Source organism: Melopsittacus undulatus, chromosome Z (assembly GCF_012275295.1).
Source record: "Melopsittacus undulatus isolate bMelUnd1 chromosome Z, bMelUnd1.mat.Z, whole genome shotgun sequence".
Taxonomy (NCBI): Eukaryota; Metazoa; Chordata; class Aves; order Psittaciformes; family Psittaculidae; genus Melopsittacus; species Melopsittacus undulatus.
Window position 1 is genome coordinate 8,776,786 of NC_047557.1, and position 16,694 is coordinate 8,793,479.

Consider the following 16,694-nt stretch of genomic DNA (forward strand, 5'->3'; position numbering starts at 1 on the left):
GGACAAGAGAGGTGATCTTTCTCCTCCTCTTCACACTGGTGAGACACATCTGGAGTGCAGTGTCCAGTTCTGGGGTCCCCAGTATAAGACGGTACAAGACATACTGGAGCAAGTCCGGCAAAGAGCCATTCAAAGACAGTGAATGAACTGGAGCATCTGACATGTGAGGAAAGACCAAGAGCTGAGACTGGTCTATGTATGTTCAAGGGAAGGCTCAGGAGTTCAATATGTATGAATATCTGGTGGGGACAAGTAAAGACAGATCCAGACTCTTCTCTGCCTTGCCAGTGAAAGGGCAAGAGGCACAAATTGAAATATGGGAAACTCCATTGAAAAGTAAGAAAAACCTGTTGTTTTACTGTATGGGTGCTAAAACATTTCAACAATTTGCCCAAAGAGATCATGGAGTCTTCATCCTTGGAAATATTCAAAACACAGCAGGACATGATCCTGAGCAACCTCTTCTGGTTCACTCTATTCTGAGCAGAAGCAGTTGGAGTAAATGATCTCCAGAGATATCACAGAATCATTGGGGTTGCAAGGGACCTCTGGAGGTCATCTAGTTCAGCCTTCCTGCCAAGGCAGGGCCACCTATCGTCAAACTTCAGCTGCTCTGTGATCCTGCTGTCCATCACTCTGTAGCTTCAACCTGCCCTCCTGGTTCCTATTCTGTCTCCCAGTGTGATGCTGTGAAAATGTATGCTCTGCATGCCTGGACTACTGAGGGACGCAGAGTCCTTTCCACACATTCTCAAACCATATTAAGTACTCCTTCAAACTTCAGGTTATCTATCTATTTTAGCCAGCAGCACTGTTTTTATTTATTTCCAGACCATTGATGGAAACATTAAATTGCATCTAAGCTATGACTTATGCCTTCTCTGGAACACCATAAAAAAGTGCTCATTAAACAGATTTCCTGCTCAAGGTTTCTGTCCAGGATCTGTCAACTACCCATTGCTTAATCTATCGAATATTAGCACATTAAAACCCCATAGATTTCCAGTCCATATAATTTCTATGTCCTGTTTCTACCCATTAACAGCAACAGACGTTTAGGAAATGACTGCAAGAACATCCACCCACTCCCCCACATATTTTTCCACCTTGTGACAGCGGGAGGTTTAGGAGTTCTTGTAGCAGTGGTAGCAACAAAACCTTTTTTGTCCTATGGCCAGCAGTGAACCTGAATGAGTCTGCTTCTTTTTAACCTGTTTACACTTTACTTCTTCACTGTCAGGGTGAATGCTCTGAGGATTGAATGCTTTGAGGAACACTACTTCTCATCTTTTCCTTTTATGTCTTCTCATATCTGGTGTGATGTTTCCTCTGGATGTCCCTTCCTCTCTGCAGTATGGAAGCATTGGGTCATCTTGCCTTCTTCATGTAACCTCTAGCACTCAAAGTTTCATTGCCTTCGATGCAGGTCACCTTGCTGAGACTTCTCAATCACCTTGTGATAGACTTGTTCCCAGGTGTGTCCTTCACACTGGGTCCTCAGAGTTGGTGTTACACCCCTGCAGGTAGACAAGCAGGACTCTATCCTTTGCAGCCAGGGCTGCCATCCCTCCCCACGGCCTTTCCAGCTTCAGCTTGCCTGCAACTGCTTCTATCTGGGTTGCATCCAGTTGGGGTAACACGTTTCCTTTGGAAGCAGGACAAGAAACCTCTTTGATTCACAAGGAAACATAGGCTGGAGCCCTTGCAAGTTTCTGCCCTTTGTAAAGAAGCTTTCTCCTTCCCTGCTGCCCTCCCCAGGCAGGCAGGCATCATCTCACCATGTGAGCATGAGAGCAAAAGGGGAACCTGAAGTTAAACGGAGGTTAAAGGAATAGGAGAAGAAAAAGCAGATGACCCCCCAGAGTCTGGGGCCAAGCAGCAGGAGCAGTAGGAGCCCCCAGAAGCCAGCTCATCCATGCACGCTGCCCTTGCTGCTTCCAGTTCCCAGGAGGGGGCCTAATAAATTTTACAAAAGAGCTAACAGCTGAAAAATGCTCGTATTTAAAAATATATTGAGGGAATTTGCATGTTGTTCCCTTTTGTGTGGGGATGGCATTTATACACCCTACGTTTCAGCAGCACCACATCTCAGAGCACTTTACATAGCAATTAATTACACACTGGTAGTGGAGTGACTGTCTACAGGCAACCTCATCAGCCATTATCCACTCAGCAACATCCAGTGTACAGCTGTGAACATTTGCATTAGCAGAAAGTCGTCTCAGCTGCCATTAGCAGGGTGCAGGGATGTCAGGGAGGATGTTAGGGGTCGGTTCACCCTCTGCTCCTTCCCAAAAAGCCTTTAACAGCTACTGTCACAGCTTTCACAGTCAAGTCTGTGACCCTTCTCTTGTTTCACCCCAGCTTTGGAGCAGGGAGATGTCATCAGCTCACAGTACAATGCAGTCCAGATCCTGCACCATGATGCCATCTTTTCCTGTAGCACAGGAAACACTCTTGGATGGGAGACTTCTTAGCACATAAAAGTGCAAACACAAACCTGTACAAGGGACAGCTTTATGGGATAAACTTTGTCCACAGCCTGTGCAAGTTTGCTTCCCATCTCCTTGGTGCGCTTAGCCACAGTGCAGCCCCTGTGCCCTACGATTACTTTCAGCACTGCCTAGGTCTCTCTATAAATCAGCCTGGACAGACACTGCAGACATGAACAACCAACTTCCAACAACTCCCACTGCTCCAGTGCTATTGCAAAGTAGTCTGCAATGCCAGATTCAATCCTGAGTCCTCAGTGCCTCTGCTTTGCCCACACCATGGCAAAACCATATGTGTGACTGCCAACAAGAGATTAGAAAAACCTGCTGGCAATGGGTAATGGGAAGAGTCCCAGTAGTGCACTGACCTTCAGAGGGGGCCTGAGGACAAGAAACTGATCAGCAGTACTCACAAAGAACCCAGAGGTATTCTTGCTAGAGCTGTAACATAAAGTCCCAGACTACATCTTTACCACCAGAATGAACAGTTGCAAAAATGTCCCTGGACATTAGAACTTATCTTCTGTATTGTAAGTTGTTAAAACACTACCTGGCATGTTCTTGGCACAGTCTAACTAGCATTTTCCCAAATGATGCCTAGACACAGCCTGGGAATTAGCACAGACTAGTGCACATTCTCAGTAGGCAATTTGGATGCAAACCCTCTCCCCTCCCCCTTGTGAGAGAATTTAATAGTACAGATGCAGGATATCCTGTGCCAGCTGGCCTCTGTGCAAGAGAGCAGACCTAGCTACAGTTAATTTACAGGTATAGATGCAGCCTCAGAATCCTGGACAGCATCCAGCTGATGATTGCATCCTCCTTTCAATTCCACCTACCTGAAATGCAAAACAAAGCCACAATGCTTCCAATCTGTAATTGCTTCTGTGTACCATTGAAATGTTTCTGGTTTTTGATCCTGGATAAGGTGATCTTTGAATTTCTGCAAGTTAAGGAACGAAAGAAGTGTTTGGGGTTCTTTTGAAGGGCCACAGGAGATACGATTGCAGCACAAACCACTTCAGTTCCTCTATTTTCTATCTTGTTTTTGTTTTATGTGTGCTAAAATATGCAAAACAATACTTTATTTTGCAAGACTGGCACGTCTTTCTTGTTGAGCCCACAAAGGCAGCCCTAGTCACCTAAAGACCACAAAGAACCAACAATTAGAATCATTACTGTAATTTGGCAGATAACAAATCCTACCCAAGCTGGAGAGATAAGAACAACTTACAAACCTGCATCATGGTAGCACAGATGTCTTTCCAGTTTATGATTTATAAGAACACAAGTTGGATGGATGGGGAAAAAAAACCTTAATGGACTTGTAGGATAAATATGGTCTGCTCACCAATGCTGTCTTTGGTGTGCAAACCCAGCTCTCCAGTACCGGGTTTCCTCTTACCTAAAGCCCAATAAACCATGGTGCTGGCTGCATGGGACCATTGCCTGAATGCAGAATGGGTCTCCCTGCCAACCCTCCTACTCACTTCACACTTGCTATGGAGGACTGCAGGGCATGTGCAGTAAAGGTGAGCAGACACAAACTCATCCCAGGCCCTTCTGCAAAGGGGGGAAGAGAACTGATGTTTCAGTGACTGGAAACTGAGGGAAATTCTTCCAGGCAGCTGGTTTACAGCAAAAGCACAAAGTCTGTGGAAACAGAATGAGATAATCTCTCTGGGGTTTCCTTTATCTTCTCTTTGCTGCCAGAGGTAATTTCCTGATTTCTAACCCCTCCTTGAGATATGCACAGGCACATTTTAATGAGCTTCTGGAGATAGGGTGCTTATCCCATTCTTTAGGGCAGGCTCAATCCCATTCTGTGCTCGCTTCCTATTAAGTTAGTCTGCCTTTAATTACTCACTAGTTGCCTGTATGTGACTTCCCAACTTCTTCCCCAAACCCTAAATTCCTTCAAAACTGTCAACCCACAGAAATCACTAACTGCCATTTGAGGTTTCAGTGGTGTGTCACTTCCATGGACTTCAACACAGGCAGGGAAACAAGCCAGGAAAAGGAAAAGGATTTTCCTGAAGAGATGGAGGAAATGGGGACAGTAAAGCCCACAGCTATTTGTCCTCAAATGAGATGTCCATGCAGATCTCTCCTGAGCAAACAGCCACCAAGCCTGGCTTGGCAGAACTCCCCTTGGCATGATGGGTTCGCCTCCCATGGTCTCATGGATAAGTTTCTACAGCTAAAGCAATGTTTTTCATGTTAGCACTATAGGAACTGATACCTAAATAATGTATTTTCCTGCTGCAGTAATTATATGAAAACAAGCCTGTATCCCATGGCTGTAGGGAAGAATGGCTGATCCCCTGGCCCATTCCTGCTGGTGGTAGCTCTCTCCACAGTTGTCTTCCGGACAGAGAAGGGCTGAAGCTGTTTTCTGTAGCGCACACAAGGAAGCAGAGCTGCATATAGGGATGTACGTTGGGAAGCAGAGCTAAAAACCACTGGGCAATTTCACAGATTTCACTAGAGACCATTCCAGACAAGCCACTGGGCTTGATAATGTTGATTTACATAGTGGTAAAGCTTCCCCGCTGCAGGAATTGTCGAGTGGCATTCTATAGCCTGCACAATGCCGGAGGTCAGGATGCTGATCAGAACGGTCCCATCTGGCCTGAAAATCTATAAATTCAGATCTGGATGAAATTGGGCAATTTTGGATTTGGATAAGCATTCATGAATTTAAATGAATAAATAATAATATAATAATAAATCATTCATCTCGCTGTCTAGCGGGCAAGTCCCCTCAAAGACCTGCAGTTCAGATGCAGCCAAAGTTTGACTACCTCTGCAATTAGAGCCAATGAATTTCAAATGAGGTGGAGGGAGGGGTAAAAAAACAAGGGAAATGAAATGCTCTGGGAGGGCATTTATCCAAAATGACCTCTCCATCCCTGTAGGCCACACAAGAAGTAGATGCTAACAAACCCATCCCACTGCTGGCTCAGGTAGTGACACAAGAGAAAGCTTTCATCTCCCACTGTGCACACTCAAGACAAGCATAAAACCAGTTAGTGCCAGATCTGCCAATAGAAAGCTTGCTATCTTCACAACTAGCTTCACTGGGCTAGAGACTCAAGAGTCCCTGATTCAATCCCAGGTGACAATGTTGGGGAAGGACATTTCCTTTTGGTTAGTTATTACTGAAAAGGGCTTTGAACAGTGATTTATGCTGCTGCAAAGGCTGTAATGAGAGGCACTCCACACTAGGCTAGAGCAATGTTATGTACTGCTCAGATTCAGGCTCTTTCCTGTGAGCCAGAGGAAAATTTACAGGCAGTCACCACAACAGAAAGGAGGCAACAGACTGGGCTATGCTTATCATGAACAATCTGATCTCTCTCCACCAAAAGCTGTCTCTTCATGCCTACCCTCTGCAGCCCAAACGCCTGGCACTGCTTTACGCACCTTAACTTCAGCCCTAAAACCGTTATATTGCCTTTTCCCATTCCCCAAACCATCCTGTCCTGATTATTCCCAGTGTGTTTCTGCCCTCCCAAACCTTTGTGTTTAATTTTCTCTCTAAACCAGCTCTTTGCAGCGCTCCCCAGTTTAGCCTCCTCCACTCATTTCATTAACATGCTGTTTACTTCTGCTTGTAGATCATTAGCAACAATATTAAACAACTGGCAATTTGCCCAGGAGGCTGCTATCTCTGGGGTTGATGACTTGTTTTATTTTCCCTCCCTGAGAGAGCAGCAAAAGCAGCAGAGATGGGTGGACGTGGAAAGGACTGAGCCAGGAGCAGAGATGAGAGAGGCGTCGTGCTTGCCTTTACTACTAAATCATTCTCTCGGCTTTGTCTTGAAACTCCTCATTCAGGTCCTCCTGTCGTGGATGTGCTTCTGATACCTTTATGTGGACTTTTCGCTTAAAATAAGCTCCAGCCAGCTCTTCAACCCCTTAAAATTCCATGTCTTGGAGTCAATGAATCCATATGTAGTACTGAATTTTAGGGCAATCTCTTTCCAGGCTCCTTGTATCAAAAATCCCCACTGCTTTCCAGCTGAAAGCTGAGGCAACAAACTCACTGACCAGGTGCAGATCATCATCTAACCTGCTTTGGTTCAAGGATTTAACTCCTTGCAGGAAAACTGACCTCCACAACTCAAACTCCTGAGGTTTTCATATACTTCCCTCAGGCAAGTTCCTCCAAGGATCTTTGTGGAGATACAGGAAAAGTTTAGGTTTAACTTAGGAACTCAGAAAACCCTTTTAGTAATCCAGGCTGCGTATGAAATGAATCCAAGACAATCTGTGGAGTGAGGATAAAGCCTAGTCAGGGGCAAAGGGGATTGATGCCATGCAACAGCTCTTTTTTTGTGACCAGAGCAGAGAACTGCCTGCAAATTTTCATTGAATTATTAAATATTCATCCTTTTCTTTCTAATATGGGATGGATTTTTTGGGTGGTTTTGGCCATGAGAAGCAGGAGGAAAGGAGATATGAAAGGAAACTGACACATTAAAAGTCTTCCAACATCTACCAAAAATGTCAACAGAAAAGTCATTGGAAAATTCTAATTCAGAAGATTTTTACCATCTCTGTCCATATTTCCACTGCAGTCACATTCGCTCCTTGGGCCACTGGCCATCTTCTCTTTGTACACCTAGCCTGAAGGCACTATCCATATGGGTCTTGCAGGGACCTGCTGTTGAATCCATTCATCCCCTGTTATTGTGATGATTACCAGGGCTAATTCTGAGTCAACTTCAGAACATGCTCCTTCTTCACTCTTCTCTTTTCAAGACAAGGCTGCTGCCAACCATCACCTCAAAGGGTTAGAAAACTACATCTAGGATCCTCACTTCACTCATAACCCATTTACAACAGCTTGTTTCTGCTCTAGCATTGCCACAAACCTTTTCTACTCCCCTCTGCCCATGAGGGTACTCATGGAGAACCACTGGATCCCCTCTTGTCCCTCAGTTAGTTAAGGTAAGCACGCTAAATTCTTTACCCTCTGTACCTCAGGTACCATGACTCTCCTAATAGCAGGTCCTGCCATTAGGAACTGACATGGTGCATTCCTAGTTTTATACAGCTGCTTCTAAATGTCCCTGTTCTGCTCAAGTTGCTCTCCCCCGATGTGCTGCAATTTCAAGCAGGCTTGGCAGCGTTTTTCACTCAAAGGCCTTCCATCAAAGGCCACTCATCTGGGACACAGACCTATTATTGCAGTGGTTTATGACATTTCTTACAAATTTTCTTCTCCTACACCTCGCTGCCAGCCTTCCCAATACCTTCCTGGCCAAAGGCACTATTCCAGATGTGTGCTCCTTTGTCCATCACCCTATGGACACTTTCAGCAGTTTACAGCTGAGCTATATAACAGATAGAAGTTGAATTTGTTCTCCACGTCCACCCCCAGGCAAATTATTCCCAAGTCAAACATCAAGCTGTAATTCCCTGCTTTTCTTTCCAGCCTCCCCACATCCTTTTGTTTTATTTCCTCTGTCCAAACCATCCCCTCTGGCTCCTCCCTGTTTAGCTTCACCCACAAATTTGATTAACATGCTGTTTACTTCCACTTCTAGATGATTAGCAAAGATATTAAATGACTGGCAACCTGCCCAGAGAAGCCATTACCTTTGGGGTTGATGACTTATTTTATGCTTCTCTCACAGTGGTGAAAGCAACAGAGATGGGGAGATCTGGAAGGTCCTGAGTCATGTAAAGAAGAGCCAGAGGAAGCTGCACATCGCTACATGTTCATATTTTCAGTGCAATGGGGTATCAGTGCTTTCACTCCAGCACTTTGCAGAACCACAGTAAGCCTTGGAAAGCCCCAGGCAGCAGCCCTTAACTGGGGGCAAACAGACATAGAGAAGATAGGGAGGGAGAACTTCTCTTTGTCAGCAATTTGTCTACTCCCCAAAATTGAGGCAAAAGGAGAGTGGCAACTAAAAAAGCACCTAGGACTTCCTCTGGTTTTGAGGCTTTTATCACCTGTAAAAGGTGGGGAGCAATGTAACAGGGTGACATTTGTAAAACCAGTAAAACTTCACACTTCCTCCTCCACCCTGATGGGTCCTAGGACAAATGTGGGAGTTGACACTTTAGAATCATAGAATCATGGAACAGTTTGGGTTGGAAAGGACCTCAAGATTATCCAGCTCCAAATCCATGCCCATGGGCAGGGACACCTCACTCTAGACCATGTTGCCCAAGGCTCTGTCCAACCTGGCCTTGAACACTTCCAGGGATGGGGCATTTACCACTTCTCTGGAGCATTTACCTTGACGCCTTCCAAGCTACAACCTGAGATCTCTGCTTCCAAGCCACTTCTGCAGAGGAAAAGACCTTCCCCTAAAAGAGCTCACCAAAGCACTGCCCAGCACAAAAAGCCCTCCAGAATGTAAGTTGCAGCAGGACAACCTATTTCCTGATGGAAATCTCACTTGATCCAGTGGTCTTTGGAGCCTCTCAGACTGCAGGATTAGTCTGGATTGCCACTGGAGTGTCTCAGAGCAATGATTTTGATCAGCAGCTCCGAGTAAAAGAGTGGTTCCAGGCCAGAGCTTTTAAACACATGAGGTGTCACAATTCCACTGGCCAGGCTGATTCAGTGCAAGAAATATGCTGGTTTCTCTTCCAGAAAAAAACACTCTTTTTGGAGACTTTTAGAAATACAGCTCTTACCTGCCTTTTACACTCTTTTAAAGAACGAGATGCAAAGCGATCTCTTCCCCAATGAATAAAATCACAGAATTGAGAAAGGAAATGCACCAGGTGGCTCCCACACTTTCCCACCTTTAAAAAAAAAAAAAGAGAAAAAACAGGAAAAAAAAGAAGGAAAAAAAGCTTTGAGCTCTTCTTCAAAGGCTGTCTGATTTGCTTTGAATAATATAAAATGATGATGGAGGGAAAAAAGAGAATATTAAACTCAAAGCTGTAAAAGCTCCGCTCTCAGCTTCAGCCACTGAAAAAGATCCACGTACACTTTTCATAAAATAACCACAATGATCCCTTCTTTTCCCTGTAACAGCTGGGGTATCAGCAGCAATGCAGAGATGGTCCAAACACGGCATGAATAACAAAAGCCAGGGTGCTTCTTCCCAGGAGATGCTTCTCCTGGTTGCATCCAAGCACCCCACACCTTGCTCTGAGTTTCTCCACCAGCCTCCCCAGTGTGGACTCTTCCTATGGCAGAGCTCCTGGAGATGTGAGGCCAGATGTAGAGAAGGCAAAAAGGAGGGACACAGGGAAAGGAAGGGAACAAAAAAGTGTTTTCTTCTGAGCTCCCCTGAGAAAATTAGTGCGAAGCAGGAAGGCGCTGATTGCTGTCAAGGCCTGCCTGAGCCCAGATAGCCGCCTGCAGTCCCCAGGCACAAATGTGATAATAGCCAACAAGCTAAAATCATTAACAGTAACGATTGCCTTTGAAAATACCCTAACACCTAGGAGGAAAACCAGTGACAGCAGAGGAAGAGGGAAAAAAGAAAAGAGGGGTGGTGGGAAGGGAATAACTGTAATTTCATCTTTTGCATTTTGGCACTCCGTTTTCCATAACCCTCTGATCCCAATAAATTCTGCCTCACTCAGATATGGTTCAGCCCAGCTTTCCCCACCTGGAATCCTATAAGCATTTCATCTCCCTTTATTTGCTTATAGGAGAACAGAGGGAATAATGGTGAGGGAGGAGAGGGAAATATTTGTTGAAAACAACCATTACCTTTAGCTGGCTCTTAAGGAAACTAATAAATTATAAGAAAGGGGGATCTTCTAGCTTTTGGACAGATGATGTGACAAATATCTAGTTTGTCCCCACAGTCTATATTGTGGGATATAGAGGGATGGGAAAAACTGATCCTGCACTAGCTCAGATCTACCCGCCTGGATTGAGTATCTCCCCTTATCAACTCTGAGCTTCACCAGCCACGGTGCAGTAGATGCCTTTTATGTCAGTATTCTTGGATCTGAGCTAGGATGTGCAGTCTGGATGGTACACAACTAGAGAGGTAAAAAGGTGGTTGAACAGCTGGGCTTAAAGTGTGACAGTGGATGGGTCATACTCTACATGGAAGCCAGTGACAAATGGAGTACTGCAGTGGTCTGTTCTGGTTTGACTTCCATAGCGACTCAGAGGAGGCAACAGACTTTACACATGATGCCAGATTAGAAGGGCAGTCTGAGCTAAACTGAGACAAGAGGTGTTCAGACGGATATAAGAAAAACTTCTTCCCCATGAAGTCAGTCAAGCATTGGAGAAGGCAGCCTGGACAACCAGACATCCCAGAGCCTGTCATCTCCTTCCCTGGAGGCAGACAAGACTCAGTTGGATAAATTCCTGAGCAACTTGGTCTAATCTCATATTGGACTAAACACATCTTGAGGTGCCTCCCAACCTGAATTATCTTGTGATCCATAACAGATGCTGATGCCTCTCAGGTCACTCAGACAGGGCATCTCGGTCCACTTCAACATCCTGATGGTCCTGGGAATCATATGGTTCTTTTCTACTGAGGACTTCTCTGACAACCAAAATTGTGAACAATAATTATTATAATTATCAGCCTGTATGTTCTTCCTGTTCTGTGTCAAAATGAAACATCCTCAGATTATCTCCTCATTTGCATAGTCAGCTTAAATCTTTAGTAATTCATGTACCAAGCTGCAATAGCTCAAAGAATTGCTTCTTTCTTCTCGGCTCTTTACCCTGTCCAGCCCTTCTCTGTTTCCTTTCTTCCCCCAAAGCAAACTCAGGCTTTGGTCAGTCAACTGCTTCTGTAAGGAAAAGAAAATACCATTAGCATTTGAAAGCAAAAACAACAGACTCTGTCTCCAGTTTAATTTCTGAGAACATGTCTCTGGCACTAAGATACAGGATGTCTGCTTTATATTGCTACAGTCCTATGTACCAAGCTTTTGTATCCCATCCAAGGGTAGATGTGCCTGGCGATGGGAAGGGAAAAAAATACAAGGCTGCTCCTAAAGTGTATGGCTCAGAGCACACTCTGCACAAGGCAGTGCTAATATTAGGGGGAGTATATTCACCCTAAAGCTCCCTACTATAATGCAAGGCTACATTTACTATGTTCTCTTTGGATCCATTTGCATTTTTGCAAGCTATTCCCTGCAAAGTCATGACTGGCATTCAGGAAAGAGACATGAAGTGGAGCACCAGGAGCTTTTTTACCAGCCACTGAGCCCATTTCTAAGCTGCTTTGTGCAGAGGTTGTAGAAATCGCATCCCACACTGATGCTCACCTTCTCAGGGAGCTGGCGGGGAGGACTGGGTTCTCTTTCAAAGATTGTCAGGGCTCAGAAAAGCATTTAGCAAAGCCACAGTGAACCTGTTTGGATGCAGCTGGAGTCTGTCAAATGGGGAACCTTTCTTCCAGAATGAATTCCTGGCTTTGGCTTTGGCTAATATAAATAGTTTAATTTTCCAGCTCAGAAAACTCTGTGCTGTGTTCCTTTAATGAAGGGATAGAAAAGGTTCACAGCCTCCTTTCCCAGGACCAGCAAAACCACCAGTTCCCAGGCTGTTCTTGGGAGGATTTCCCCCGCAGCTAACCTGCATCTTTTAATATTTCCATGTGCCCTTCAATCACAGGTTCAGTCTTGTGCCAGGGGAACACTGTACCAGTAGCAACAGGAATCATAGAATCATAGAACAGGTATGGTTGGAAAGGACCTTAAGATCATCCAGTTCCAAACCCCCTGCCATGGGCAGGGACACCTCACACTAAACCATGTCATCCAAGGCTCTGTCCAACCTGGCCTTGAAAGCCGCCAGGGATGGAGCATTCACAACTTTCCTGGGAAACCCATTCCAGTGCCTCACAACCCTTACATTAAAGAACTTCCTTATACTTAATCTGAACTTGCCCTGTTTCAGTTTAAACACATCACTCCTTGTCCTATCATTACAGTCATTGATGAAGACTTTCTTGTGATATGGTAACAGAATAAAAAGATTTGTCCTAGCTCCTCCATAAGCCACAGTATGCTCATCAGATGCCCCACATGCACTCAAACTCATTAACAACTTACTTTGAATATTAAGAAAACCCTACACAGATATGCATTGGCACAACAGTAGAAGGAACAATCTCATGAGCTTCCCTTACTCTCACCACACTCTGACCCCCCCCGCCTCAGAAAAGTGAGTTATCCTTTTAAAAAGAAATGTTCATGGATACCTTACAGGTTGTCTCCAAGACACTGAGGGTCAGGCTCAGATCCCCAGTTTGAAGAAAACGGAAAAGGGTAAAACAAAATAAATTAAAAAAAAAAGAAAACAAACATAAAATTTATTTTGTCTTGAAATGAAAACCAAAAAGGTGAAGAAACCCCACAACTGTGACTCCATTCAGAAATCTTGTCAAGACTGCAGGCATCAGACTTCACAGCCAAGCAACTGATGGCAGAGATAAGAATGAGAAACCATTGGAAGTGTATATAGTGCACACATCACCTCGATACCATTTACCTGATTAGTTAAATGAGTCCGAGTCTTCACTCAAAGGTAAACTTTTCCCAATGTTCAGGAAAGGCAATTAAACTAAAAAATAAAAAATAAACAACTTACATAAAAAAATAAAGAGACCCCAATCAAAGTGATATTGGACAAAATTTGACCAGAATAGGAAACATTCTGGGGCTGTTATCTCCAGTTTACCTGCTTTATTGAGATTTCCCATCCTTGATGGAAGACTTGCAATTTTGACTTTTGTAAGGGTATGTCTGGGCATTTGCTCAACCTGTGAAAGCTCTATGGCATCACTGTGGCTCTGCACAGACCAAGATTGATTGCCTCATTTTATAGAGCATCCTGCTTCTTACACCACTTCTATCCCCTTTCAAAATAGCTGGGAAGGCAGATATTCCCAGTACCATATCCAGTCTCAACAATTCAGGGCTTGTCTACACCAGGTCATTCAGTCTGAATTAAATAAGGTATAATGTAAACCGGACTAGTCAAAGCACACCAGCAGCCCCTCAGACAGTTTTATTTGATGTCAAAGAGGTCTCTCATATCTTTCAGTTAATTAAAGGGGTCTTACTTCAACTTATCTTAATTCCAAGTGTTGAAACAGAGTCCTGATGCAGTTTAATTAAACCCCTCTAAAAGTGAACTTGAGTCAATTCTCCCTTGGGTCTCAAAGTAGACAAGTGCCCCACGTCACTGTATGGTTTAATGTTTAGCATGAAGTGAAATTTTTTCAAGGTGAGCTACTAAACCCTACCTGAAAAGATTTGTTTTCCTTATTGCTGGATGTTGGAGGAAATGTTTTAATTCAGAAAGCATTGTCATGACCATGGTTTGATCATAAGCCTGATGATGAATTGGAAAGGTCACAGCTCTTGCAGTCAAGTGGTAGGATGAGATTCCCACCTGCCTCACGAGTTTACAGCTCTAACATTGAAAAAAGCTCTGAAGTGTGATCATAAAAGCAAAAACAAGACCTCAAATGTATTAGTATTTTTCTAAATCACACATTTTTTTCGTACTTGTGGGTGGCAATGTAACATACAATAGCATCTGCAAAACACCACGTACTAGTTGAATAGACCAAATGCTTAGGAATGGAGCCAGAAAAATGTTCTTCACAAAATTTACCAGCCTTTAAATTTAATTAGAAATCCAGAACTAAAACTGCATTCAGTGAAAAATTCACTGTGGTGGGTATAGCAGAGATGGGCCTGAGCCAGAATGTAGCAAAGCAGCAAATCCAGACTTCAGGAGCCTGGACATTGGTCTGAATGTCATTACTGTGTAACAAGACTTAAATACATGGACCTGAGCACTTGGAGAACTCAGGGTCTCTGTCACTCCTGAATCTGCTCAGCTGAATGAAGCTAATTTGCCCCAGCATGAAGTGAGGCCATGGTATGAAACAGTCCAATGAGACAGCTTTGGCTGTACTTCACATCATCTGCTTTCCTGAAGAACCAGTTGAATAGCGAAGTGTTCTCTCACCCAGATTCATGATACATCACCTCTGCTAATCATGTTGGTGCACATGGGTCTGCACCATAATATATTGACTCACCTCCAGCTTTGATGGGGAAAGTGTCATCATGTTTTGTACTCCTGATGGAAGCAAACACCAGATTTGCTTCTGTTTGGTCACCAAGGGTGGCCAAGGAGGATTTTCAGGGCAGAGGGACACACTGCCAGCTCACGCACACAGCCTGCACCACCCCTCATTTCCACAAGAGCCACTACCAGCTCCAATGGGGACTGCCAAGGCCACTGCACATTGGAAACTGGGCAGCACCACATGCACAGAGGAGGCAGACAAGTGAGATCTGGCACATACCAACAAACCTGACTTTTCTTGGCTCTTTCTTGTTCTACCTCTCCATTACCTGCCCACCTCCCACCCAGTGCCCAAATCCACTCCACCTTCAGTGACTTTAATTAGAAGACTCTTTACATTTCTTCCTGTACCAGATCTCATGGAGTTTTCTGCCCAATATCCCTGATCAGGGAAATTAAAACAAGAAAACCACAGGCAGGTCTGTCTGTCCACCACAGCCAATGAGCCTCAGCTGAAGGTAACACTGGGCACTGCATCACGTGCAGTCCTGTTGTACAGAAATTGTCCAGCAGAATAGATGGTGGTGTAGCTCTGCAAGACTGTCTACATTTATTAAGTGAAATCACTGCCTGTTTTCTGCAGCATTAAAAGTGAGCTTGAGTACAATAAATTTATTGATCGCTAATAAACACACCCCAGACTTTCTTCCAGCTCCCCCTCTCCTGTTTATTCAAGCAGAGCCCAGAGCACACACAGGCTCCTGCATCCCCTAGGTGAGACACTCGCTGTCCATGTATAAGGGGACCCAAAGCTGCTGCCCTCTGGTTCCTCTCTCAATGGTGGATTTCCACAGGTAGGAAACAGTGAGGTGGATTCACAAGGCAGAGAGGGAGAGATGAGCTGACAATGGGGCAGGAAGGACACATCTACCAGAACTGACAAGGAGGAGGAAAGTGAGTGTTAGACCCCTGGGATTAAAAGAGAAGCAGGAGGAGGATGAACCAACAGAGAGGGTGATGGAGGCATCTCCACAGCTTCCCCTGGGCTGGGTATCAGGAGTAAAAGCAGGGCTGGACTGAACCAGAAAGGACACACAGGGTGGAGGGCAGAGAGTGGGGAAGCCCAGGTCCAGGCACAGCTAGCAAGGCAGTGACTCCTCCTGCTCTGTTACTGCTTCCTGACACCCTGGGGACCCGCAGCAGAGACAGGAGCCCCTGGATTTATCCCCCTTTTCCAATTAGCCTCATTCCCCCTCCTCCTCTCCCTCCGCCCTCCTGGAATCAATCCTTGTCCTGGCATTTTAAAGGGCAATGTGCACGTTTTATGGCCATCCCCTATAAAACCATTCTACATGATAACACATCCAGCCCTTTATTAGGGACGTTTGGCAAGTTTATTGGCCAGACATTTTTCTGCGCTGACAGATGAGGTCCTGCCATCACTTCTGTGAGCACGCAGGGCCCTCTCCCATCCCCTCCTCCCCTCTCCTGAGCCTCCCAGCCTCGTGATGTGGCAGCCCATGGACATCCTCTGTGCTCTGCCAGCACCATCCCTGCGAAGATGAACTCTGTGGGTGTTCTACATCTCACCTGCAGCCGGGTAAGGGGCAACAGCAGGGCTGTGCACCCCACCACAGAACCAGCATTGTTTAATTACCCCCTGCTGCAGCCACATCCACCACGGACCATTTAACTCTTTGAATCTGGGGAAGTGCTCATGTCTCCATGGGTGTCCTGGAGGGTCAGATTTTCACAGCACAGAGGGACAGCACTGCAAAACTCCTCATTTCTCCACATCAAAGCTGTGCACTGGGGAGCTGGTAGGATTTAGGTATCTCAGGGAGGGTAATCATTCTCATTAGATATTAAGGAGTCAACCAGCATTTGCCATTTTGGGCACTTTGATGCTTTGTCAACCCCAATCCCAAGATCATGTCAAATGAGAACCCGTTTATCTAATGCACCATAGCGAGATGCAGTGGCTGGGACACAAGCACTCAGCAGCTGTTTACATGAGGCAGAAGGCTCCTTCTTTCCAAGGTAGCCACAACTGTGTTGCAGAAGCAGATTTGTCTCATACCACAGACACTGGCATCACCGAGGCTGACTCCATGCCCATCAGGTTGCCTGTGAAGCTGGGAGGACTTGATGCAAAGCCAGTCACAGGGCTTATCCTCTTGCACTCGCAGCCA